Source organism: Anas acuta, chromosome 3, assembly GCF_963932015.1.
Source record: "Anas acuta chromosome 3, bAnaAcu1.1, whole genome shotgun sequence".
Taxonomy (NCBI): Eukaryota; Metazoa; Chordata; class Aves; order Anseriformes; family Anatidae; genus Anas; species Anas acuta.
This window is the reverse complement of record NC_088981.1, coordinates 18,741,790-18,768,964: the sequence shown is the minus strand read 5'-3', so window position 1 is coordinate 18,768,964 and position 27,175 is coordinate 18,741,790. Positions and strand designations below refer to the sequence as shown.

At 41.0% G+C, this 27,175-nt stretch overlaps 1 long non-coding RNA gene across 2 annotated transcripts in view; it reads left to right on the top strand.

The window, feature by feature from the left end:
* LOC137853529 (uncharacterized) overlaps nucleotides 1-26,371 on the top strand; it is a 34,463-nt gene extending 8,092 nt beyond the window's left edge. For both annotated transcript variants that reach the window (XR_011094554.1, XR_011094553.1), the window contains exon 2: nucleotides 22,928-26,371. This is a non-coding gene — a long non-coding RNA (uncharacterized lncRNA). The remainder of the gene's footprint in view (nucleotides 1-22,927) is intronic.
* The last annotated feature ends 804 nt before the right edge of the window (nucleotides 26,372-27,175 follow it).

Genomic DNA, 27,175 nt, shown 5'->3' with positions numbered 1-27,175 from the left:
GCTGCCCTTAGAGGACAGCAAATGTCAGTTACTGTGATTTTATGGGGTTAAGATATAATTATGCTCTTGTTATCAGATCTTAGAGTAAAAGACAAGATGTGCTATTTTAAGCATGCAATTTTGGCAATAACAAAAATAATTTTCTCCATAAGGGTTTTTTTTTTTTCTTTTTTTTTCCTTTTAAACATTGCTATGAAATAAACTTTTAAGAGCAATGAAAATATGTATGGAATTTTCTCATCCTAAAATTTATGTTAGACTGTTTTCTACAACAAGTATTCAAAACTCTCATGCAAGAGTACATGAAACAAGATTGCTCTTTTTTTTTTTTTTTTCCTTGGGAGACAGCCATCATTACATTGGGCCAGAGCTATGAGTCAGGGCTGCTGTTTCCTATCCTGAAGTGAGGAATCTCTCTCAGGAAGTCCTGTGTTGTGCTAGAGATCAGACCAGGTGATAATGGCCTCATCTGGCTTTGAAATTTATGAGAAGGAGATAGGACATGTAATGGAGTCATTATTTTGTTTTAGTTCATTCTTCACATTGCAACACTTGGAGATGTAAAAGCCGTGTGGTGGCCAGATGGAAGGAGCAGGGAAAGGGAAAGAGCAGTAGGACAGCTTCCCCATTGCTACTAAGAACCTGAATAGAGGCAAAAAATGCTGAGAAAATGTGCAACTAATTTTATCCATATAGATGACTTTAGAAAGAAGTATAGATTATGAGAATGTAGGCCTTAACCTGAGAGGAGAGGGAAGGCAGGAAAGGCCAGAAAATATGGGCTAAAAAGAAGAGAAAAAGTATGTAGTTGCCATCCCCTAAAATCTGAATCAACTTTATTAGACGAATAAACAGAGGATTCCAAGTTCTCAAATGAAAATGAAACAAACAAACAAACAAACAAACAAAAAACAAGGAACATGAACTTTAAAATAGGGCAATCAGGGCTGAGAAGAAGGAAATAGATGCCATTTATGTGCAGTTTAGACTTATCCCAAACAGCAAGAGTTAAATTAATTAATTAATTAATTAATCTTCCTCCAATTCCCCTGTAATCTTCTACATGCTTCATTCAGAACTCTAGGACTCAAAATTGCCTTCACATCCAGATTCAATTTTTTGACTTATTTTCCCACTTTTTTTTCCCTTGTTCTCCTTAATTCTGTTCTTAAATATCTGATATGCAACTCTCAGTTTCTAGCACATTCTAAATGGAGCTGGGGCAAAATAATTTCTTCTACTAACTCTTAAGTTTCAAATCTATCTTATTTTCAAGCTGTAAGAGGAAAATGTATTTTTAGATCATTACAAAACTACATCTGCTTCAAAATAATATATTTACTTCATTCCAGACCTAAAATTAATTGTGAGAAGTTGTTAAATCACTGAAACTTTTCAAGCTAATCAATACAAAGGCTTTGCTTTATTTGATGAGGAAATTTGAGGAGATTTGAGGAAAATGAGGAGATTTGATGAGGAAATATTTGATGAGGAAATACTGAATATTGTTGAGTTGCTTAATCTGGTAAAACTAAGGTGGAAATGGGCTATGATGAATCTTCATTTAGGAGGTAAACTTCAAAAAGAAAAAGAATTAGTTAAAGAATAATACTGGCATGGGAACAAGTGGATGCAATCTGATTATTGACACATTCAGGCTGGAAATTTAGAGGAATCTTTCCATCCACCCATCCAAGAAGTGATATTCCAGTGATGGGAGCACAGAGTCACTGGTTTAGGCTGTATTTTGGTATGCTGATGAAAACGATTGTGTCGCAGAATTCTTAGGGACAGAAAATGGGCTTGTGATGTGGATCAGTTGGTATCTGATGTTTAGGTGTCAGCAGCTGAGTTTGAAAAGAGACTTGGTTGTTTATTTGCTCCATTGTTTTATCCTATTAATCACATGCTTCAGGACTTTTGTTTGCAGTCTGTGGAGGTCAGTAAGGGTCATTTTTACTTTTGGTTTATGCATTGCTAGACTTCTAGGTTGCTCTATTTTCCACCTCTGAACAATGAAAGAGCAGGATGTAGAATAGGGCCCCTAATCTCTTAGTGTCTCTTACTCGTAAACTCAAGTTTAAACTGACCACCAGATTTAGGGTAAGGAAAAAATTTTTCTGCTGATCAGATTGTGAGGAACTATTGCAGAGCAGGGAATTGTCTTCATCTGTCTAAATTTCTTAGGATTTGCAGGAGATTTCACATAACAATTCCCTTCTATTACAAGGATTTGGGCTATTGACAAAGCAATGGATCTTGCCTTTTTGCTTCCTGGGGCTCATTAAGGTTGCAGCTGTTTTATGATGAGGTGTTAAGTTTGTTACATACTGCTGGGGAGCATCCTGGGGCCAGTGGTGTGCAGGGACACACCAGGTAGGATGTCTCTGGACTCTCCAGTCTAATCATCTGTGAAAGCTTGGGTTTGGTGACCCACCTGACCCTTTCTAGTCTTATTTCCTCCAGTCTTTCTTCTTGTTCTTCTTCTTCCAAGTGCTTCCAAATATCAATTTCAATTCAATCTGAAACAATTTGTCTTTCTGGATGTGTCAAACTGGCCAATAACTAAAACATCACTGAAAAACCAACCTGGTCACTCAGGCCCCCTCTCACGCCCTGCGTTCCTCCATGACCTCCAGTTAGGTGTAGGAACCCATGGGCAGCATGCACACAGCAGTCCCTCCCAGTTGAGAAAACAGGTTGGATACCACGCTGGAGCTGTACCTGTTTCTTGCCCCATATTAGGCTGGGAAGCCCAATGGAGTGGGTTTCTGTGCTTTCCAAAATTTGTCTGCTATTGATCAGATACAAACTGCCCCAAACCAGGTCAAGATGGAAGGGACGAAGCTGTATTTCAGGGTGATGAAGGTTGGGGATTGATGCTGGCTTGGGACTGAGGTAGTAAGCACTGTCACTCCTAGAGCAACACTCAGGGGGACACTCAGACCTCCTGACCACCTAAGGAAAGGGTCAGTGCTTTGGGAAGGGGGCAAGGTGGGGATTTGGGAAGACGGTGGGCAGGATGGGAGCCAGCTCATTCTTCTGACACGACTCAGTAGTGGAGCACTCGCCGCACCAGGTGGCTCTAGTGCAGGAAAGCATCACAGCACTGCTGGAGAAGCCTTGCTGATGAATTATTTTGAAGCTACCATTGTGAAGCAGCTTAGCAATTAATCAAGGAGAAAGATGAATCGAAACTCCAGTGGTCTGTAAGGTCCCAGTACTCTGTTTTGTACCTTGCACATGCTAAAGACATAAAATGGTTATGATAGCTTCTTCCTTCCTTTCCAGCCTAAAGATAGTAAAAAAAAAAAAAAAAATCCCCCTTGAATGAAACAGACAAGTAAGCTGCAATGATTCCTGTGGTGCACTGTTTTAATACGTGCTGTTTAATTATACTTTTATGACTAGGAACAGGTAACAGTGTTTGTGCTAAAAATACTTAGACATATGGATTTCCCTTGTATTCAGAGTTGTTTTCATCTACCAGACTCATAAAGTAGTGAAGCTACATGATAATGCCATATGTATAATAAAAGCACATTTTTTAGAAGACTACGTAAATGCATACTACTAAAATACACATATTTTGCTAAGGAAATTAAAAATGAAAGATAGGTTTAAAACATTGTTAAAGACTATAATGGGAATGGCAAGTGGCATAATGGGAATAATGCCATGGGATTATCCTTGGGCAATAGGGAATAACCAGAATGAGATAGTATTAAGGACAATAAGTCCAATCCTGCAGAGCAATCCTGAGAAGTGCTGAGCTTGCTCAGCTCACAGTGAAGTCAGTGGCAGCTGAGGGCATTGAACACCTTTGCAGGATAAGGCCCAAGTCAGAGTTCCAACCTAAGGCTGTCATTTTTAGCCTGGATTTTTATCAGATGCCAATCTGATTTTTATGAGATGCCAATTTGGACGTCTTAGTGGGACACTGGCACATTGAGAAGCACTCAGAACAGCAGCCAAATTTTTTCAAGTGGGCCCAATCCTTAAATTGAAGGACAGACTACCATCGTACTCCTTGGGGTTTGTCTCTGGCCCTGTTATGAGGAGGCACCCTAAGTATGTTAAAAATTGGCTCGGGGAGGTATGGAAACAGCACATCTCAGAAATCCTGTGCTCTGGCACTCTGGTTAGGTGGAGCCAGCTTAACTCCATTTTCAATTGTGAGATGGCCAAGTTGTGCAAGCGTTTCTGCCCATTTCATTCCTTAGCACAATACAACCCTATTTTACATGCCTCAGATAGCCAAGGTTACAGAGCTATAAGGACAGCAAGAGTCACGTATCTTGATTTCAAGCAAACAGTTTCCTTGGATGGAAAAATAACATTTTTGATTCCTTGAGCGGAAAAACCTGCAAAAGCTATCTCCTCCTTTCCCAGAGTCCAAGCAGAATTGTTTTAATAACCTTATTAGCAAGGTCTCTGTGAAATTCTAGTGACTATGGCCCTCAGGCCTGCAGATTTAACAGGACTGCCAACAACCATAAAGTGAAGGTGTGACCCCAGTCTTGCCGAAATCATCAGGAGAGTTACCAAATGTTGTTGGGTTTGGGGACACAGGATCAGCCCCAGTGCCAAGCCCAGGGTGTGCTTCCTCAGGGCTGGGCTGGAACAAGCTTACAGGTTTGGGCTGGTGGAGGTGTCTTCAGATCTTTAATTTTTTCCTTCCCCCTGGCCATGCCATGAAAGCTGCTGGCAGAGCAGGGGCCATCACCCTGGCCCCCACACACAGTCTCAGGATGCCGCCTAGGGCTCTTTGCTTCCTTCCCTGCCATGCAGGGGTGAAGTGTGCCCATCACCTTGCAGCTGTGTCAGCAGGGCTCTTACTTTCTTAATTTTCTTAGGTGGGGAGTTGAGAAATTCACACCTTCTGGGGACTCATGGGTTTTAGTAGCCAGGTCCCAAACCTCCCTAGATTTACCTGTATTTCAATGCCAGCTTGGGGCTCTATTTCAGTTGCTACAAAAATGAAATTAAATTAAAATAAAATGAAATTAAAATAAAATAAAATAAAATAAAATAAAATAAAATAAAATAAAATAAAATAAAATAAAATAAAATAAAATAAAATAAAATAAAATAAAATAAAATAAAAATCCTGAATGTGGGTTGTGGGCAGACAGAAGAGCACTGCTCGGGGACCAGTCGTTTGGTTTGGTTCATGCCCAAAGTCTTCAAGAACATGGGAGCAGCTCCTGTAGCACACCATCTGTGCCTGCAGTGGGAGAGAAAGACCTTCGTGCTGCTGGGGAGGTGGCACTGCCCATCTTTGCCTACTGTTGCTCTTCTCTGGCCCGCGAGCAGTGGCTGTGTGAGGAGGTCCAGCCCACGGGTGCTCTTTGGGAACACTGTAGGAGATGTTCCCCACAATGGGCAGCCTCTGGGGGCCATGTGGCTTGAGGAAGCCTTGGCTACCTGACCATCTTGCCCTTGCAACCCAGCCCAGCACATCCATGCTGCATCTCTGACCCAGGCTACTGGGGTTCCTACTAGCCCAGGAACCCTCCATCACTCTGGGAGTGAGGCCTCAGGAGAGGGCTTTCAGGAGCGAGTCACCTGTGGTCAAACACTTGTTCCTCTGAGGCTGGGCTACACCTCCAGCTGCCCTCCTCTTGCTACCAGACAGGGAGAGCAGCAGCTCTTCTAGGAGGAGCTTCTTCACTGCTCAGGTACACCTTCAGCTGGAATGCTGCTGCCTTGTCCCTTCTGAAGGTGTCTGAAGGTACCTCTCACTTCTTCAGTGTAGCTTTGGTGCTTTGAAACCATTCCTAAATACCTGTGTTAAAGCATGCTCTTCAGCATAATCATGATAAGCCTAACTGCTAAGTCCAGCCTTACAGGGAGGGTGGCACTTACTTCCTTAAATGTATAATATAGAGCATCTCCATTCGTATTTTTAGTAGCACGTAGCAGTGGTCCAGCCTTTAGTGTACTGTATGTACTTTTAATAATCTCCATAAAAGCCTGATTTTCAATCCCTAGGCTCAAGCTGACAGTGTAAATAAAATCACCCAAATCCACAGGGTAAGAGAAATGAAAATGACAAGGATTAAAATTTTGTCAAACCTCTTTCTTTTTAAAATTCTGCTTCCCTTCCAATTGGATCACGACCCTCTGTGTGCACAGCTTAAGACCAGACGGTATGCTTTCACTTTTATTCCGCTCTGCAGCAGGCTTACAGTATTTAGTGAAAGTCTGTAAAGAATGTGTGCTGTGTAGAGAGTTAATACCATAATCCCCTATCGTTAGGGTCAAATGCTGAATAGAGCAGAAGAATTAGAAAATATGTTACATACAATGGCAGAAAAAATGCATCAGCATGCTGTTCTGTTAACACACGCATTCATTACCAACAAGTAAATGACAATGAGGTAATAGAGTATATTAAGAGACGTGTACTTCAAGTCTAGTGCGTGTTATTATGAGAACCTGAGACTTTGAGTGAGACTCTAACTCTATGGATATACACACTTCGCAGGGTTTTCCACTACATGTAATTGCATCTTTCTAGGAAGCACTTTGATGTAAAAATCAGCTTTTAAAATTATTTGGCGGAGATGAACTTTGAATACTCCTTTTTTAATTTCCTGTGAAGTGCGATATCTATATTTCCCTATCCAAGCATGACAATACATCTGTCTCTGGAGACTTCCCAGGCATGAATTGTGGTAATTTTAGCTAAGGAAGTATTCAGAAAACAATCCAAGTGCTTGCCTTTTCAAGAGATCCTTAGGGTGCTAGCTACTTACGTCATATAGCATTGGCGTGGGTGTTTCATTCCCTTGGGTTTTTAGGAAAAACCCAGCCAGTATGTGCTGGAGGAGTGACAATTTACTAGAAAGAGGAGAGAAAAAATACATTTTGTATGTAGCGTTCCTGGATACCAATTGCAAAATACAAGAATCACACGATCCAAAAATCAAATCATTCTGAGTTAGCATGTTATGCCTGCCTGCAAGGAAAAGACTGAGCTTCACAAGAAGGAGGGCGACCCTGTAGAATAGGAAGAGATATGGAAGTTATTTGGCTGCCTTTACTGACACTAAGTAGTGTCTGATTCCCTAATTATTCCTGCTGATTTAGCCTGGTTATTAAGGGAGAGAGACAGTGCTGAGCTGGAGACAGGATGAAGGTACTTAAAAAACATCTTGCAAAAGCTGGTTAATGACAAACTGTGGAAAGCGCTGCAGGAACGTGTAACCTCAAGACTTTGTCCAGTGCAAGCATGTTATCTTATCTCATGGCTGATCCGTTGTAAATAGTGCCAGGAGGCACTTTACCAAACTGACCATGTACGGTCTTAGGTAGGCACATGTGCTAGCTGGACACTGTCACCTGCACAATGCTGACAATTTTGTACATTTTCCTACAGTAGGAACTGGGAGCAGTCAGGATTTTTTTTTTTTATCTAAGGGAAAAGAAAAGAAAAGAAAAGAAAAGAAAAGAAAAGAAAAGAAAAGAAAAGAAAAGAAAAGAAAAGAAAAGAAAAGAAAAGAAAAGAAAAGAAAAGAAAAGAAAAGAAAAGAAAAGAAAAGAAAAGAAAAGAAAAGAAAAGAAAAGGAAAAGAAAAGAAAAAAAAGAAAGCTCAAAAGAGCGAGCTTCTCAAAAGCTCTGTTCAGTTTTTCAATAAACTGAGGAAATTCTTGTTTGTTTGTTTTTTTGTTTGTTTGGTTGGTTGTTTTTAAGAAGTTCTTATTTTGTTAAAAAAGTCTTCCTCAAAAATTGCTTGACTGGTATTTGAAGATAAAATTGAAGATAAAGAATTGAAGATGAAACCTGTAGGTTTCTAAAGGGAGAAAAATGATTTATGGGGATATTTTTTCTCATCATTTGTGCACCAGCATAAACTCCTGCTTTTGAAAGTTTTCTAAAATTCTCTCTGAGCATTTCTGAGTTTTGTGACAGGGGCTTTATCCAGCTGTCTAGCACTGCTGGCAGGCAGCAACAGCAGGCAATGTTAGCAGGTGTGAGTGTCCTGCTCCTGCCTTGTGTCCTGTATTGGTCTCATCATTAGAGGTGAAAATTGCTTAGGGCTTCATTTCCTTTTAATCCTCATGAAAAAAAATATTTAACCTTCTTTCTTTACAACATTCAGACAGTTCTAACAAAGTTATGCTGGTGCAAAAATAAATTCAGAAAAATGAATACAAAAGGAGTCTTACTGCTGAAACACATAAATACTCCTTCATGGTTTTCATATGCATCCATGAGTGCCAAAGATATTTTTCATCTGGGTAAAATTCAACTTTGTGGTTTAGTCTTCAAAAGCTGTGGCATTCATTTCTTTCTGTCGTTGTGTGGTAAATGTAGAGAAGTATAGGTAAATTCAGGTATTCAGTTTATTTAACCACGGTTACTACAGTATGATGAACAAAGGCACACTGCTGCCAAAATAAATGCTGGTGAGCAGGTTCACAGAAGCTGGCCTGTGTGTACCTGGCTGCCAGTCATGGTCAGAGGAAGGCTGCCTATTGCCTGAGGGAGGAATGTCTCACCTGGAAACCGGAGGTCAGGAGTGGAGATTATTTAAATCAATAGATTACACATGTTGGTCTTGACTCTGCTTAATATCTAAGTGAGTCAGTAGGGTGAAAAAATTCAAAATGGTGACTAGAAAGGGGAATGCAGTGTGATAGATCAAATCAAAGAAACAAAGGCTCTTGTTTCTTTGGTGGCAGAAGAATACACAGAAGTAGAAGATAAAGCATGGTCAAAAACAAAACAAAACAAAACAAACACCTCATCTTGATATGGAGTTTCTTTAAAACAAAATAAAAAATAGACAAGACAGTTCAGGTAAGCAAATATGATCCAGGTTAGTGCTTGTCATTCAACAAGTTGATCTGCTCAAGAAACAAGCCAAGGAACCCAGTGAGAACCTAACAACAATCCCATCTGTGGCTAATTTCAGGGACAAAAAAAGCCAAAAGAAGACACCCCTGAGAAGTGGCTGATGACACTGCCAGCCTATGGCATGAGGAGAAGAAAGGCAGGCTGGGCTGGTGGCATGGCGAGTGGGAGCCAAGGCCCCATCCCCAGCTCCTGGTCTGTGCTTGCTGTGCAGCTCTTCTGGTCAGGCTCAGACAACTAGATATTGTATCGGGAGGTTGCTCACACTTCATGCAAGGGCAATTAGCATCCATTCACCAGAAATGCCTGGACTGAGGTTGACTTCCTTAGAAATGGTTATTTTCTAAGATCTAATTTTGGGTTCGGCTGAGTGGAATTGAGCCGGAGGTCTGACTGCCAAGTGCTCAAGTCTGCGCGCAGCAGATGCAGAGATTTTTCAGACAAATTAGTGAAGAGACCTCTGTGACGCACACAAACTGCTCTGTAATGATTATGGATATTGTTTGGATGTTTCAGTGCTCATGATATGACTATACGGGGTTAAATCAACAGTACTGTTGGGAAAACAAGCATAAAAGGGAAAAAGAATGGTATTCATTCTTTTCAACATGTTCAACAAAATGTTCATTCAACAACTTGCTTAAACGAGCAAGTTGTGTACACTCTGCTCACCACCAATTTGCATCTTCTGGTGTGGCTCAGCACAACTCCTTCCTGTGGCTCAGAAGGGGATTGACTCAAGTGAAAGAGCCAGGAAACATTCTGCTCTTGAGGAAATGTTCAGTTCCTTTTGCACTTTGTGATAGACAAGCATCCATGAACATTTTTTTTTCCCCATAGCTTCCTTGCATAATCAATGTATGCCCTGAATCCTGATTTGGGATGAAAATTCTTTGAGAAAAAGGGAAATGGAATCTCTTCCTGCCCATATCCACTACATGTGTTCAGGTGCTTCTGGAAAGTATCTAAGGCTGCCTGGTATGTCTTGAAAGAAATTATGTCTACACTATTTCTTAATATTGGTCCCTAAGCACAGAGAGCTAAAAGTGAGCATTTTAGGTCAACCTTGAAGGAATTTGCTCTTCTGAAAAGTGAGGTGACATTATGTTTTGCAGAAGTTTTTATGAAGAAGCTTTATGTGCTTCTCTCAGTGTTTACATAGCTTGATCAACACGTCTGACTACCTTCCAGCATGCTGGTGTCTTCCATTTTCCTCTGTTGTTTAGCTTGCAGGAGCAATAGCTTCAGTAGCGTGGCTTTGTTTGCTTATGTTTGTACTTCAGTGTGGTTGTACCTGGCAACTGTGTGTGAAGAAATTAATGAGGCAAAGTTAAGTCAGAGCGATGAGTTTTGCAATTAACACTGATTGTGGTGAGATCTAGAGTTATTTTTCTCTCTGGTGAAAATAAATGAACCTGCCAGAGGAGAGTTGTGTCTCCTGTCTTCATGGCTTTTTCTATATTGGTTGGCATTTCTTGGTTTTACTAGCACATACCGGCTGCCGGATGTAACATGATGCAGAAGCCATCCGTGAAAGAGTCAGGAGGACAGGATGATCCTTTTATAAAATAAATAAATAAATGCTGCAGATGTACCTTTAGCAGAGAGGGAAAGCTTCATTTATTTGAGCATAAGGGTTCTGACTGATTCAGAAAATACCAAGCAAAAGGCAAAGCACAGCACGTCATACTCCTTTGCTTAATTGCAAATAATGACCATTCACAAATGGAACCCTAACACTATTTCAGAGAGAATAAGAACTTACGCCTGCCTTTAATAAGTAACAAACAACCTGACTTCACTTCATATGCAGTCACAGACAGAGTTCAACACTGTCACCAGATAGCCCTTGTGATAGCAGCACATACGTGGTTTCATTTCTCTTGGTTTTCGTTGTAGGGGACACGAGGACTGCCAGTTTATTGCTTGGAAGCTACAGACCGAGTGCTTTGGTAATCTCATCTTCTTAAAAGTTTATTTTCTCTCCTCCTTTTTTGATTTCATGTTGGAAAATGCTGTGTAAAGCCATCCTTCAAAGGAAATCAATGCAGTGCTGGACAAAATATTTTTTAGCAAGTGCTGAATTCACCAAAACAATATTGTTCCAGGGAACTGGAGGAACTGACAACAGCTCTTGACGATATTCAGTGAACAGTTATGAAAACATGTATTTGTATTTGCTGGAATTATGGAGAAACCAAGTACAGTTTTGACTTTTCAATACAATTCTGGCCTCTGTTTTCAAAGCAAAAATGTTATTAAAGAACGTAAAACAAAACACCAATATCAGAGGACACAAATCTAAAGCAGAGAAACGTTGTCCACCTAAGGAAGTATTTTGAAACAGTTTTTTTCTTACTGGTTTGCACATCAAACCAAAAAAGTGCATCAAAAGTACATCTTTGTCACAATGCCACAGCATCTCCACAGTTTTGGGACCTCAGAATCCCCAGGCTATCTTTAATACAGCACTGGCGCCACTCTCAACTCAAATTATCAGACCATGAGTTGTTCCATAGTTTTTGTCTGGTTCAAGTTCCTTTGCAGAGGCTGTAGGTTGATACAGATGACCTGATTATTGTCTGTAGAAATGGAGACGGGTCACAGACAGTTGCAGAAAATAAAGGAAGGGAAGGTATAAATACGCGGGGTCCTGATCTTGTATAGCACTTAGCTGTCTTGATGCTCTATGTACTTCTATTGCAATGAATATTACTCGGTATAAATGCAATTCTTAAATTTAATCCAACTGTAGCCTTCATCTCTATGGAAATTAATTCTGACTGCATTTTGGGGCAATAGTACCATTGGGATGCCTGAAAGTAGTTTGCTGTAAAGATGTTTGCATTATTTTGTGTACAAAGTTTTGCGTCTTGCATTAGATCCAGCGTAGGTCAAAGTTGCTCTGTGTCACCTTGACTGGTTCCAAAGGAAACCTTCCAATAAAGCGGGATCGTTGCAACATTGTGTGTTGAAATACAACCAAGTCATCACAGCTTAACTTGGGCAAATGAAATCCGTGTAAACTTGACTTGACATGTATCTATCTTGCACAATTCAGACTGGGATTGCTTCCTACCTGCTGCACAGGATGCTCACAAAGCATCAGAGTATTCTTCAGGTAATGCACACAGCATAGATAGGGACTGTCATATCTTAACAATTTAGGAGATGAAGGGGAGAAATGTTAATGCTTTGCATTTATTTACTTTTACAGCATGCCATAAAGATTAAAAATACATTGTACACAAGTGCAGTATTTAATGTAGCACTTTAATTACATTCAAGTGTGTTACTAAATAGTCTTGAGAAAACCTTAATGACCAGCTGTTCTACCCTCTTCCCATATGTCAGAAATGGTTTCAGAAATCACATTCTGGGACAGTAAGGTTGTATAATTAGACAGTGTATAGTTAACACTTCTAGATTTTCCTCTTAAACTGTGGGCCCTTTTCACTAACATATTGTGGTTTGGTGCCAGTTTGGCACAATACAATTATGCGATGTGCCAAACTGCAACTGAGATGTACAAACTCTCAGAGACATGTTATGATTGCACCATTATCTTTTTATATCTTTTTCATCATTAGGACTGGATGCTTTTTATGTTATGCAAGATTCAGCTTTTTATGGCCAACAAATAAACTTAGTAAATAGGACTATAAATTTTTAATACTTCTTCCATAATGCAATTTGTCTAATCAGAATTAGATGGTTACTATAACCCCACATCAGTTTTCACCAAAAAAGGCATGATTCCAAGATCAGCAGCAATGGACAAAAATTTCAAAGGAGGTACTTTTTGGCCCAGTCCAGGAATGCACTTAAGCACATGCTTAGCGTTAAGCACACGACTGCTCAGTGAGACCGCTTATATAGAGGCATGTGCTGAATCTGGATCAGAAAATCATTTATGCCAAGCAAAAATAAAACCTTTCTGGAAGTAAGCGTGTATACATGCAGCTCAGGCTTTCGAACAACTACCATCCCTTTTCCCGTTAACATCTACAAATGACAGCGTCTTTCTGGGATGCTTAATATTTTGCAAGACAAAACACAACCCTGGTTTGCAAGGCGGGGGGGAGTTTGTGTGAATGCATTCGGTGCAAGGCAGCAGCCGTGCCGTCAGTGCGCGGCACACAGGCGATCCATCCCGGGCGAGCGGAGGGGGGCCACGGGAGGCTGCAGCTTCCCCATGCTGACAAGAGAGGTTTATGGCAATGTGTTGGTTTTTTTTTTTCATTTTTTTTTTTCCCTGAGCTTCAATTTCCAACGACTTATTTAGATGTAAGCAATGACAGCTGTAATCATGTTTTAAATCTTGCTTTGTATCCTTAGTTATAATGTTGTTCAATTAATATTCAGAATAATGGAAGTGATGTGCCCCTTTGAAAAAGACTTGAATGCAGGCCAAAGCTTTGGGAAACTGATTCTCAAGAGGATTAATCAGCATTTAAAACTTGCATTAATAAAATCTGATCTTTCACTGTGTGGCATGCATAATACTTTTCATTTTTAAGCATTTTATTTTAATAGTGTAGTATCCTTTGTCCTGATTTTTAAAGGGATTTTAAAATCTAACTCCTTCAAATCAATCCTGCTTTGACCCCCGTGCATTCTTTTACTGGATGTAAAAACATTAAAGAAATCTTCAGTTCATGAATACCTCTATTACTAAGGATGAGCACAGTACAGTGCACAAGCATGCTTGTAATAGAAATGAAATATAGCTTCCGCAGGAATTTATGCTAGGCAAAGGCTCACCTTTTCATGTAAATTATTGACGTAATAAAATCATAAATTTACACATAATTACTTAAAAGTTTGAAGGTAAATTATACCCTGAAAACACACGAAGAGTCCTTGTAGGCTCCATAACAAGCGCACTCAATTTTTCTCTAGACTTTTCACTTTGTTATACAGAATATTATTGTACCCTATGCCAGCAAGATTGAGTCTGTATCTGAAAGACAGACTTAATCTATGTTTTCTGTTGTTCTCCTGATCTTATTAGTGGGTTAGAGAAACAAGAGGATTTTGTATAAAGTTTCCCATATAAATTCAATTCTAGTAAACCAGCTAATTTACATGCTAAACAGCAGTTGATAAGATAGTTTTGTTTCGTGTGAACCACAGAAGCTAAATGAATTTCATAAATGCTAGAAAACATTATTTCTTCTGAAGAGGCATTTTAATAACAAATAGCTCATGTGGATCTTCTACAAAGCAGAGAAATCTATTTGAGAAATTCTCGTATCCTTACTTGTGTGTCTGAAAGGCAACAGTTTGGACCATCTGAGTATGGACCATCTGCTTTTACTTTGCTTCATACCTAATGCGATGTTTCAGTTCATCATAAACACAATCAGTTATCTAAATGGTGCCAAAAGTTCTTAAAGGATATTTTTATAATCTTGCTGCCTTCTAGAAATAGAAGGTAAATGTGTTTTGCTTAAAAACAGTAACTATAAAATGCATTTTATCCAGTGGAACGTCAAAAATTATAGCCTTTTAGGCACTAGGCAGGATGACTAGACTTTGAAATACTGCAAAGAAGAATGAATCACAAAAAAATATGCCTTCCTTGCCTGCAGCAAACAGTGCGCCCAAAATGAGATGTGAAGCATGAGAAGGGCTTTATACAGGTGTGCATATGTTTCAACTAGAAGCTGATCTTAATTTTTCTATAGTAAAAAGAGGAAAGCTCCAACTTAGGATACTTTCTACCAGAGTTCCCAAGACCTAGGTCTGGCTCAGCAGTACACAAGTGATCCTATCACTTGCATAGAGACAGGAGCAAGCCCCCACTCTTCATGCACACTAAGAGAGGGACAAGCAGGAGTTATTTTGATACCACACGGCTATCCCATCAAGCACCACCTGCCTATTTCTTGTTTCAGAAACCAGATATCTCTGAGGCTACTGCTCACAGACCAAAGTATTTTCCCATGGGTGAAATCCTGGCCATAAAAAGTTTATGACTAAACACCACTAAATGGGCTATACTCAAGATTTCCAACTGTGCTAGGATGCTATCTTAAGTTGATATACAACTAGATTCAAATCCAAAAGGCTGGATAAAATGTAAATGAGCTTTCTACCTACTGGATAAATACCCAGATACCATCTGATCCCCCCATCCTCACTATGCACAAATAATGTCACTCCTGTCTGCCTTTGGTTGTCTCTAAAAGGTGACAGAAGTCCCTTTGAAATTCAGTGTTCAGATCCATAAATGTAGGCCCAGAGCTAGCTTGTAAAGCTGTGTCTATCTTGGAAGCAGGCTAGGCCAGGGCCCATCCTCTAGCACCAAAACATCATGATTGTGTCCATACCTACGTTTTCTACAGAGACGGTGGTTGTGTCCAGTGGGACCTGCCCACTGGGAACAGTGCCTGGAAGTCAAGCTCTTTCCCTATTTTCTGTCTGAGTACCACCTGAAAGTGAGCTGGTGGCACATCCAAACTGGGAGAGATGCTGCTGCTGCCCAGCCAGGCCCAGACTTTTGGGTCTCTTGCCAGCTGCCTCTTACAGGGACAAGTGAGGGAACAGCCAAAACAATAGTGAGCATCTACTACAGCTCAGCCTGAGCCCTTGAAGTGCAAACCCCATCTCCTAGTGTGGTGTTTATAGTAGAAAACATTACATGCACTGATTTGTCTAACCCCTACTACAGAAAAGCAAAGTTTGGTTAATAATTGAGACCAAACAAGTCTGATGCATCACCACAGGCATCCTGGGTCCCATCACCCTGTTGTTGGACCCCAATCTTCTTTTTGCTATCTTCTTCTCCACTCATCCTGTTCTTTCTATTTTGGCTTCTAATTGCCATGATGAATCAAAATGCCTCACGAATTTAAGACTTTTATCACACCCAGCAAGCTTCCAGCATTTCCTTCTCACTCTGTCTTGCCCTTCTTTCTCCTTCTCCCTGCTTCCCTTGCAGTTTCCAGGCTGCCTTGCTCTGGGCTGTGTCAGGGCTGGATTAGGCTGACTACAAGTCCCACATTCTTTATTATGGAGTCAGCATTTCTTCCTCATTCTTTGCCTGGCTGTTGCCCAACAGGTTATTTTGGGCCTACGCTGGCTGGCCCAGAGCACAGCTGTGCCAGGGAGGGTACTAACAGCCAAAGACTGCCAAGGATTGTTTGAGCCTGAACCTGCAGGCTGGGGCTGGGACAGACAGTGCTGTGAGAGGGATTAAGCCACCAGCACATTTCCTTTCCTCTTCTTCCTCCAAGCCACAGACCTGCCCTCACCTCACCATTGCTGTCCCAAGGTGGGATGTTGCCTCTGCCCCAGACTGTGTCACCCCATGCCACACCCTGGATCAAGGTGAGAAGCAGCAAAACTGAAGCATCACTGCAGGGTTGTCATGTGAGTCTTGGTGAGGCTGGGACTGGCAGACTTGGGTCTGGCAGCTGGATCATGCTTCAGATGTCTCTCCTCACCCCATGCCTCCCCTTCCCAAGATAATGAGCACTGCAAGACAGGTCTCTGCTATTACTTGGCAGAGAACAGGAGAGCAGAGGAGTTGATGCTCTCCAAATATTCTCTTCACAGCTAACCAAGCTTCTCTCTGACCTGTCCTAACCTATGCTTGTGTTATTACACACTTCGACTCCCTATATTCTCTGACATACCATGTGTAGGTATAAAGTGGGAATCCATGACCAGGTACAGATGCTCCCTCATCTTAGTTGTGTGTCCTACCTAAGATATGTTCGTTTTGTTTGGGACCAGAAACAAGTTTGCCTTCTTGACAGCAGTGTAGTCCTCCAATGGCCCTTATGCCTGTGGAGCCACATGGCCACCAACTTGTCCCTCATCTTGTGGGGCTCTAACTTGAAATTACAAAGGCTTATACACAACTCTATTTCTGCTCTGAAGAACAGCCCTTTGAAAATGCCTTGAACTGGGCAAATTCCAACATGTGCCATCGGGGCACATGATGCCATCATGCCTTCTCAGCTCCACTGCAGCAGCACAGGTCCTGGGAGACACCAGAGTGGCCTTAGAGCAACCATTTACTTCACCAGTGAGCAAATGTGGGGGCGTGCTTGTGGGTGCCAGGCTGTCTCACCTGAAGCCAGGGTAAATATGCAGGACCTGATGTAGCTACCCTCACAACTTGCAGCTGGGCATACCCAAGACAGGGACAATGTCTTGACTCTAGCAGATGACAGCTTTGGACAGCCTGAAAAACGGAGTTAAATCCTGTGGCAGATTCATGAGATGCTGCTAACTTATTTCTTAACTTTTTTTTTTTTTTCTATTACAGTTTTTTTTAAGGTTATTGTTATGCTTGAATTTAGCATGCTGCTGGAGAGCACTGGGTGTGAGTCAGCCTTGAAGCAGTAAGATGACAAGATGAGCTCCTGAAGTACCTTTCTAGACCTATTTCTACAAGTCTATAAGCAGAACAAAATGAACTCAAGATGTTTTCCCAGAAGACAGCAAATAATGGCATATGCACACACACACAAAACCTAGCAGGGAGGATCAAGTCAAGGGTGTCTCAGGTTTTATTCACTATAGTTTTTTGAAACAGCAAAAAAAAAAAAAAAAAAAAAAATCTCCTTTCTCATGGGAGTGGGGCTCAGAAAGCTTTTTGGCTCATGAGACTTCATGATGTGAAGGTAGGTGGCTGGACTCCCCTTGCGATGTCTGAAGGAAGCTTGGTCAAGCCTCTAGTGAAGAGGACTCACAAAACTCAGTGTGCTGAGAAGAGACCTGCTCATCCATGCTAGCAGTGTTCACTGGAGGGGCACGTTCACCCCATCTCTCAAAGCCTTGCAGATGCCCAGCTCAGGCCAGAGAGCAGATATGGTGTACAGCTGCCCCTCAGAGCTGTGAATAATGAATGTCATCATGTGCCAGATATTTAGGATGAGCCCAGTCTTGCAGTTTGTTTGCTCAACTGAGTTGTTTGCCTTTTCTGAATCTTGTAAGGTGCCAAACAAATGATATGCATTGGACTTATAAATATTTATTAATTTCCCCTTTGTTAGCTAAATTGTTTTTGCAACACAGATGACTTTCTTCATTAAACAGATTGCTAAAATGCTATTCCACAATACATTTATTGTTAATTCTCTAATTAGTTAGGAATGTAAGTTTGTTGGATAGCGAAGCAACTGTGCATAGCGTCTGACAGGTTAGCTTTTAAAATAAGATTTGTGTTTGCGTTTCAATGGTCAGTGGCAAGGAAGACACTCCTAAAATGGATTAAAAAAAAAAAAATCAATTAATAAATACACTCAAAATTCATGTACAGAATTATGTGATTTGCTTGCACATTCTCTTCATCCTACTGTATCTTCTAATAACATCTTTCTGAATCAGATACATTGTACTAAGTTTATCTCTCCCTGGATAGCAGATTTTTAATATGCTGTAACTATCTTTTAAGATGCATTTTGACATAAGCTGTGTAAAGATCATGTCTCATATTTTGTGCAGCAAATTATTTTTTTCATTTTTTTTCCTTTTGGTAGCCTCTTCTTGCCATTTTCAGTTCTTGTAACATACGTGCTTTAGAAAGAACACATCCACATTTTAGTGGTTAATCAAAGGGAACTAACCAAAACAATCACTTTCTAGTACTTCAAAATATTCTAATTTTTTAATGGAGAATATGCATTCTTAAATTAAATATGCATAATAAGTAATAAGTAGTAATAAGAATAAAGTGGGCTCTGGAAGAATGAATGTTATGTTTTAAGCAAAATGCATTTGATTTGCTGGGTTCAAAACTGCTTTGAATCAGTAAGAACCTGTGCAAAAAATGGGGTGAGGAGGATTGAGCGCCTCATAATGCTTATAAATTGTCCATAATTGTATGGATTTTAAATATGAAAGTTGGCAGTGGCAAAAGCTAAAAGCCATTAGGAGAGATCCTATTGTGCAATGCATCAGTAATTGTAACTCATAATCTTAGAGGGAAAAAAACTAACTAGAGTTTTCTAAAATTTTGATAACTGTACTTGAGTCTTGTCTTGATGTTTACTACAATGATGGCATTGTTCAAAATGACATAGCCTAATGCATATATGAATCCTGCTTGAAAAGAGCTACTAATTAACATGAATAGTCTTCTTCTCTGAAGGTCATTTATTGCAAAGTTCATTTTTCAGCCGAGCATTGCTAAAGTAGTCACCCCCGCTAACAGCCATTAGATTAAGAGACTTAGGTCTGTTCTCTTCATGACACTGGGTCAGGATTTTCAAAGAAAGAGGCTCTTCGATGCCAAGAAGCCCTTAAAAATAATATTTGAACAGAAAAAGAATGGATGTAATTACATTGTAAATATTTCTGTGGTTATTGAATTAATGAAGATAATTCTATTCATTTTATTAAAAAACCACACACGCACACACAAACACACACACACGCACATAAGTTTTCCCTGTCTGATGTTCCAGTGCAGCTCTTCCCCATGGGATTTTTGATTTCTTCAGTCATAATGACTCATTAAAACCCAGAGACACTGAATATTTAGCATTGGATGTATGAGCATGTTCACCTACTGTCAAAAATGAGGCACGTGAAGCCCCAGGTGCCTCTACTTCCCCTTCAGAGGCTGAAGGAACACTTTCTGTGCTCACATGCACATCAGCCACTGGTGGCTGTCCAGTGAGGAGAGGACTCAGAAGATGAAGAGCACCACTGCAGAAGGTGCCAAGCAATCCTACCACCTCATGGAGAAGGGCATGTCCTGGTGTTACTGCTTTGGGCCATTGAGGGAGCCCATTTAAATGGTTGCCTTAGGGTGAGGGTCAAAGTGCTCAGCACCACATGTGACTGAATGTATAATTTTCATTTGTTCTGTCTCCCTGAATTCAGTAGTCCTCTGCATTAAAGGATCTGGGCATCCACATAAAGCCCGAGAGCAAATTTAATCTATTTCTTGTCTGCTTTCAGCTTGTTGCACTTCATGTTTTTCTCTAAGTGCCACTATCTGAGTGCAAAGTCAGTGGGACAGAGACCGTGTCTTGCTGGGTGACCCTAGAGCAATAGAGACACAGTCATGACTGGAGGGTGAGTGATGCCCAACAGCTTTATTGCAGTTACAGAGTAATGCAGAGAAGGAGACATATTTCTTTGCTGGAACAGTGAACATTTGGTACAAATAATTCAGAACTGGGGTTTTCCTGGCCCCCATGCTAAGACCAATATTTAACTTACCATCCATAACAAACTGCCATTTCACCGGGACTTTAATGTTGCTATCGGAACTGTGAATATCTATTTCTGAAACAGGGAGCCTCTTAAATACCACTGTCAATACCAAACAATACTTGCTTGGATACAGGTTTAGAAACTGCAGTGACAGCTACAATCCATCCCACTAGGTGGGATGTTTCTGTGGGTACATGGTGACAAAAGGGTTCAGGATCCTTGCTGTGGCTGGTAAAAGTTGTTCACCCAAGTCAGTTAGTTATGAACAGGTATGGGGTCTTTTGGGTTGGGGTGTCACATTAAATGCATTGCTCTTCTGCATCTTGCTGGGTTCAGAAGCAAGTGAGTCTTGGTACACCACTGAAGCTCTGGAGAGCCCCTTGACTTCCCTTTGAGCAGACCAAGGCTGGGATCTTTGCTAGATAATTGGAACCTAAGTCATTCCTGAACTCATCCCTGGTTTGGGGTTACTTTTGTTGGTAAACATAAGGTTCTGCAACCCAGAAGGGCTGTGAGTAGGGAGAAGGATTAGGATCTCTTAAGAATAGTCAAGAAACCCTGGAATTTCTTTGTGATAACTATTTTGGATGATGAAGCACCTCTCTGAATGCTCTCTTGCAGGGAAGCCAGCTGAGGCTATAAGAGCAGCAGGGAAATCCCACAGACCTCAAGGCATTCGTAAAAATGTTGTGCCTTGGTCCTTGGGATTTGTGTCCTGCCTCCCCTGCCCATGCCACTCTCCCTAGAGTCAGGCTTCCCTGGTCTCCTGGTGGCTACAACCAGTCTCGAAGCTGCAAGCAAGAGAAAGCCCCTCCAAGTCTGAAGGACAAGCATGTGGAGAGAGCATCAATGTACCTCTGCCCCTTCCTTTTCTCCCTGTCCCCAGGTCTGGGGCAGGAATGTTGCAGATGTGACAGAGGGGAGCAGGAGACTTGTGATGTTGCTCAACTGCTTCTCCCTGCCAGCTTCCACGGGGTTTTTGCTCCTCTCCACTTGCGTTAGCAGAGGGGAGCATATGGACCTTGGAGATTTAATGTTTCATGGCTTACTTGGCTGTCAAAATGTTTTACATTATTATTTGTTGCAACATTCACGGTGATCATCTTTAAGGAAAAAAAAAACTGTACGGCAGGTCCCTAGATGCCCTTGCTGGGAGCAGATGTCGGAGCAAGAGCATTGTTAAGCCTCTCTCGGATTTTTCATTTCCCACCCTTTGTACAGTCTAAATGAAGCAGCACAGCACACACACAACCTCTCTTACTGCCCAGCGGGACTTACCGAGGTGGTTTAGGAAGGTGGGAGGTTGAGACAGGGAAACTTGCAGATTTATAGGGCACAGAGACGGATTCATAATCTGTATTGATGGCATCATCCCCAACCATGTGACAGCCAAAGCAGATAAGCCTATGACTGAAGTGAAAAGATTTCTTAAAGCTGGTAATCGATATTGAGCAGCTCAGCCTGTTGGGCTATCAGGTTCGGAGATCTCCACGTGCGCAGGGTGGGTGTGAAGGGGAGCTGGAGGGGGGGGAGGGCTGACCCCAAGGGTCTGTGAAACAGGGCAGTGCAAAGCAGCAGCCTGGCACGGAGCCGTGTGTTACAAGCACCTAGTACTGCAGTGGGTGATTGCAGCAGAGGAGGGACTCTGTAAAAGCCACAGGACAGCTTTGTTTTATCGGGGGGGAAACCAGTAACAAAGAGCTAATGTGTAAGGAACCTAAGTATCAATAACTTGAGAGCTAGAAATTTTGTTAAGGATGAAGCCTTCAAAGAGTGCTGAATACTGTCCCTTCAGTGTCTCAGGCTCAACCTTCAAGATCTCTGTCTCATGCTGATAGTTTCCATAGTTCTTTGTTCAAGATCTGTATCCAATTACAAGTATCTTGAGATACCTGAGTTATGAAAGCAGAACCTCCTGTCATCTGAACCCTGATGGACTTCCTAAAGGAGGCATTCCTCCATTGATGGACTTCCCTCCAGGTGTTCCTCCACTGCTTCTGTTGAATGAACAAAAATAAATGAACAAAATACCATAACTTTTTGTAAAGACATGAAGACTTTCTGAGAAGCTACTATTCAAGCCACCACTGTCAGATATGCCTAATAAAAAGTCTGCCCTCCACCAGAAGGTCTGGGGCAAAGCTCACCTCAGAAGTCACTGCCTGCCTTCTTGCCACCTTCTCGGACGAGAAGGGATCTGGTGCCTGCCAAGGGAAGTCACATTTGGATAGTACCTTCTCAGAAACATCATTCCCACAAAAGGGAAAGAAGTTCTCTCCAGAAAATCAAGCACTGTGCTTTGTTTCCACTAAGTGACTGGATGCCATGAAACCTGGGCTGGTTAGATTAGCACACAAAGATGAAGGGAGAAACCAAGCCTTTCTATTTTTCTGTATTTATTGGGCGAGACAGCTGGGGTTCAAACACATTCTGTATTATGAAGCACCTATTAATATCATCTCCTGATGGAGAACAGGGTATTTTTTCCTTCTTAAATGTTTAATTAGTAGGCATTGTGTTGTGTCTTCACTTCAATAAATTCCAGTTGAGAAAGATTTTGGGTGCACATGTGAATGAACGCTTGTCTTGAAAGACAGAGCAAAAAGAAATTGATAATCATGTTTCCCTTGTTGTATTTACTGTTTTGCTTCTAAAGGGAATATTACTCCACTAAGAGATTCATAATTAGGAGGATGCCAGATGGGTTATCAATGTGGTTTTAAATTTTTATACGTAGAGTGCTTGTTTTTTCAGGGGATGCTTTGGTTCCACATACAGTATTTAAATATAAATGTCGTCTATGAGGGGACTGCTAACTATTCCATGATTTTGAATTTGCTGTTTATTTAATGCTTTTTATTTTTTCCTTTCTTTTTCTTGAAAGCTGGTCTGGTGGGATAGATGAAGAGAACGGACCTACCAGATGGAGGAGCAGAGCTTGAAAGCAGAACAGAGATGGAGGAATAAAACTTGAAAGCAGAACCAAGATCCATATCACCACCCTAAAAAAAACTACTTTAAAAAACAAGTGAAGAAAAAGAAAAATCGTGACCTTGGACTCTTCCAAAATGCCAAGAGGCATTTCTTTGGGGTTGAGCACCTTAGAGGCATCTGTGTGCTTTTTGTCGTCATCACCAGGGCAGCGTGGCGTGTGGACAAGCCAACTGGTTGGTGCATCTCAGTTGAGATGGTGATATGACAAGGCCATGGACAGGACTGACTGCCAGAATTACTGTCACAAGGAAATCTTGTGCCTCCTTGGAAAGCAAGGACTCAAAATCAGAGGTGTTTGGCTTTCTATAGAACTTCAAGAAGCTCTCCCCCAGTCAGTGGCAAGTTGGTACTCATGCAGCTGGACACGTACCCCTAGACGCAGGGGTGTATGCACACACACAAGCACGTGTGCACTTCACTATTTTGCTCAGTGTATTTTGACCTTCAGCACCAAAGTAGGACTCACTTCTGACTACAGGATTTATGTCAAAGCTGGTATATCTTCATCACTCACCAGGGCTTTTCATTAGACAAAGGGGCTGTGTCACCTTTACTCTCTTTTCTTCTGAGTCTCCTTTCTATCATGAGCTTTTAGAGCTGCGATAAACAGGAGTGAGCCATACACAGCATAATGATAACCCAGATGACAGTGTCAAATCTACATTCACTCCATGTGCAAGTGTTACTGAAGGAGAAGACACCAGGGAAGGGTGAGCAGAAGTGGCAAAAACAAAAGGGCAACTGCAATGGAAATGGGATGAGGCTTACCCAAATTCTGTTAAAGTAAAAAACCACTTTATGAAAAATATACATCAGATTAGAGAGATGCCTGAGACACAATCCTAGACTTATTTAAAAAACAAACAAACAAACAAAAAATTTATGGAAGTCAACTCATCACCTCTGAATGCTATTTTCAATGGCAAACCTCCCTGCAATGACATTTCTTGGTCTAGAGTCACAGTTTTGCAGACCCAAAGTCTGGAGCAAGGACCTGTTTGCCAAGAAAGAGGCCAGAGACAAGTCTGCTTGCTGAAAACAGGAACGCAAAAAAATAATAAAGACTTTAAATTCAACAGCAGGTCATGAAATAATACATTTTCAAGGGAAAAGAAATCACTGTCATATGTAAAAATGTACTTCATAAAAGGAGACGAGGATGTGCCTTTGGCAGTTTAGATGGGCCTGCACCTGGAAGACTTTCTGGGATATTGGTCTGTCCTTTCTTGAAAGACACTGAGAAATGAAAGGGGATCAAGAAAAGACAACTGCTATACAAGGAAAGGATGAGCACTGTGGGCCCCCAAAGCCAGAGACCTTGTGGGTTTTGAGAAGTACCTCACATTGTAGCTTGGGACAGAGCCCCTGTGAGGGTCATAGTAAGGAGCTACTGCATGTGCCTCACACTTGAGGAAAGAGGGAGAACAGGACCCAGCTTGCAAAGGTACTAGGCAAAACTGATGGCTCTGGGTCCTTAATACAATAAAAATCCAGGCTTAAGGGAGCAGACAAAATTTGCAAATTAAACCTGTGACAGAATAGAAAACTGTAGTCTGGTATCCTTAACTACTGAAATACCCTTTCCATGTGTCTCTCTATATAATTTACATAATAACAGGTGCTATTCAAATGAAATGAGGGGAAAGAAAAAAAAAAGACAAACACAAGAAATTATATAAATGGCTGTATGGCTGTGGAAAAGACCTAAAGTACCTGTACAGACAGTTGTGAGACACTGACTTGAAGAAGGACAAGACAGTATTTCCTGTAAACATATTGTATGGCTGTAAAAACAAGCAGGAAAATGTTGGGTTATCAAGAGAAAACCCCAACGCTTAATGACGGGGACAGTTAGGAAAGTGTCACATGAGATCATTAGGTCATCCTCATTAGAGAAGTTTAAAATTACTTTTGCTAAAGTTCAAGAGAGTTATGTGGAGGAAGCTCTTGTGTGTTTTAGAGACTAGACCAAGAGGGGCATCTACGGTTTTGTGTGAACAAAGACAAAATGTCATGTGAGATATTAATTGGACCTTTATTTAGCTGAAATTCAAGACCTGCAGATGATGGCTCTGTGACTTGTCACCAACAGTCTGGCCTGCAGTCCTCAAGTTTGCTCTAATGCTCTCCATTTTATTCACATAATAGAGATTTTCTTCCTTCCTTCTTTCCTTCTCAGAGTAACTCTGCTTTTGAAGCATTCAGTACTGGAGGGTACATTCTTCTGGTTGAAGGCTTGTGTCCTTTCCTTATTACAGGGTAACTCTTTAGAGGAAGAGGAGGATGGACACGGTGATGAGGTCCTCTCTCAGACTGAAGATAGACTAGGAAAGCTTTTCTGTCCCTTTAATCTCAGCGTACTTTAAAATATGTACCTGGTCTTTCTTCGAAGAACAATTCCATCAGTGTCTGCTCTAGCTTTTCCACAGCTCTGTACATCTGCAGATTACAAAGAGCACATCCATCCCTCTAACCTGGTATGCCAGTGGCAAAACTTCACTGCACAATGTTAATTCATTCCACTGTTTTTGGCTTTCCTCCCACAGAGCCTCTGGGGGCATCCTTCCCCAAGACAGGGAGAACAAGGACAGGAGACACCCAGGGAGAAGGCTGGCATGACCTTGATTTTGCAGCAGCACAGGCATGAGAATTTCCATGGTGGAGTTTGAAATACCTCTTGGTTTGCATAGCGGAGATAAATTGCACTAAATAGAATGGGGAACATGACGGTAATTAACAGAAATGAAAAGATTTAGCTGTCCAAGTTGAAAGAGGTAGCTGGCCAGCAAAGGAATGGCTGTATGTCTGTTTGGAGGGTCGTGCATCTCAGACACGCTCTGTAGTTGGTCTGCTGCCTTCTCAGTAAAGTCACATTTGTCCTCCCACTGGGTCTGGCAGGAGCACCAAAGGCAGAAGCTTCTCAGACTTTCACTACCCAAATTTTATAGGAAGACATAGTGAACACTCCCCAGTCATATCATACTATAGGGACAGCCTAGGCTTAGAGACAGTTTTCCCCCCCCAAAAAAAAAGTGTATATATAGTATATATATATATATATATGTGAACTTGAATCTCTCGTGTCTTCTGGATGTGGATAAGAGGGAGAAAACTGGTGACACCTAAACTCCCCAAACTACTTGACCATGTAGCTACAGCTACAGCTTCTTGGGCTCCTCTTTCCAACTGCAGCAGCATCAGTAATCTTTTGCTAATATATATGGGTATAAAAGTTTTTGAGAGATCCCAGAACAGAAAGACTCTTACCTGTATCTTTGTTTTCCTTTCTGTGTTAATAATAGCCACTATATTCCCAATAAAAATATTCAGAGTACCGTGTTACGTCTGTTTCTTAAATTGTGATCATTATGTGACTAATCATAATAATAATATGATATTAGTGGGAAAAATGTTAGAAGATATTCCCTAGAGGGAAATGAATTTCTTTTTATCATCTACAGTAGTTTATTTCACATATTCATGACCCTCCTGGTATTCTTCTTTTTTTTTTTTCTTTTCTTTTTTTTTTTTTTTTTTATGATGAGCCATAAAAATGACAAAATACATTAGCAAAGTTCTCGGTTTATGCTAAAATGACCATATTCAAAAATAATAACAGAGACTTGTATCAGCAATGCAAAAGATGCATGAAGTAATTGGTGCTTAATTTGTACACAAACTGTCAAGGCAGTTTTCCTCACGGCCTGCATCTTCTGAATTCATTAGTCTCTAATTAAGGCCAGTTGGGACCAGCAGTTAGAAGGTTAAAGAGGTTCTGACAGCCCTAATCATTGCTCAGGAAGCTGAAAATGTATGCAAAGTCTCGGCAGATGGGGTGAGATCTGCTTCTGCCAAGTGATAACTGTTATTCCTTTGCACCTCCAAAGCTGTCATCCTAATAGGCACATTTTAAATTTATTAATGCTCTAGTTACAATGCATACACAGTCTCTAATGGTATGTCATTCAGAGTATATAAACTGAGCAATTAACACATATTACCTGGTAATGGTAAAATTATTTGTTGCCTGTTTGATTTTTTTTTTTTTAGTTTCCTAATCCAGCAAGAATAGTCATAAGCAAAGAGTTTTCTTTGTTAAAAAGGGGGGATTCTGAGCTGCTTGTTTGTTTGTTGACCA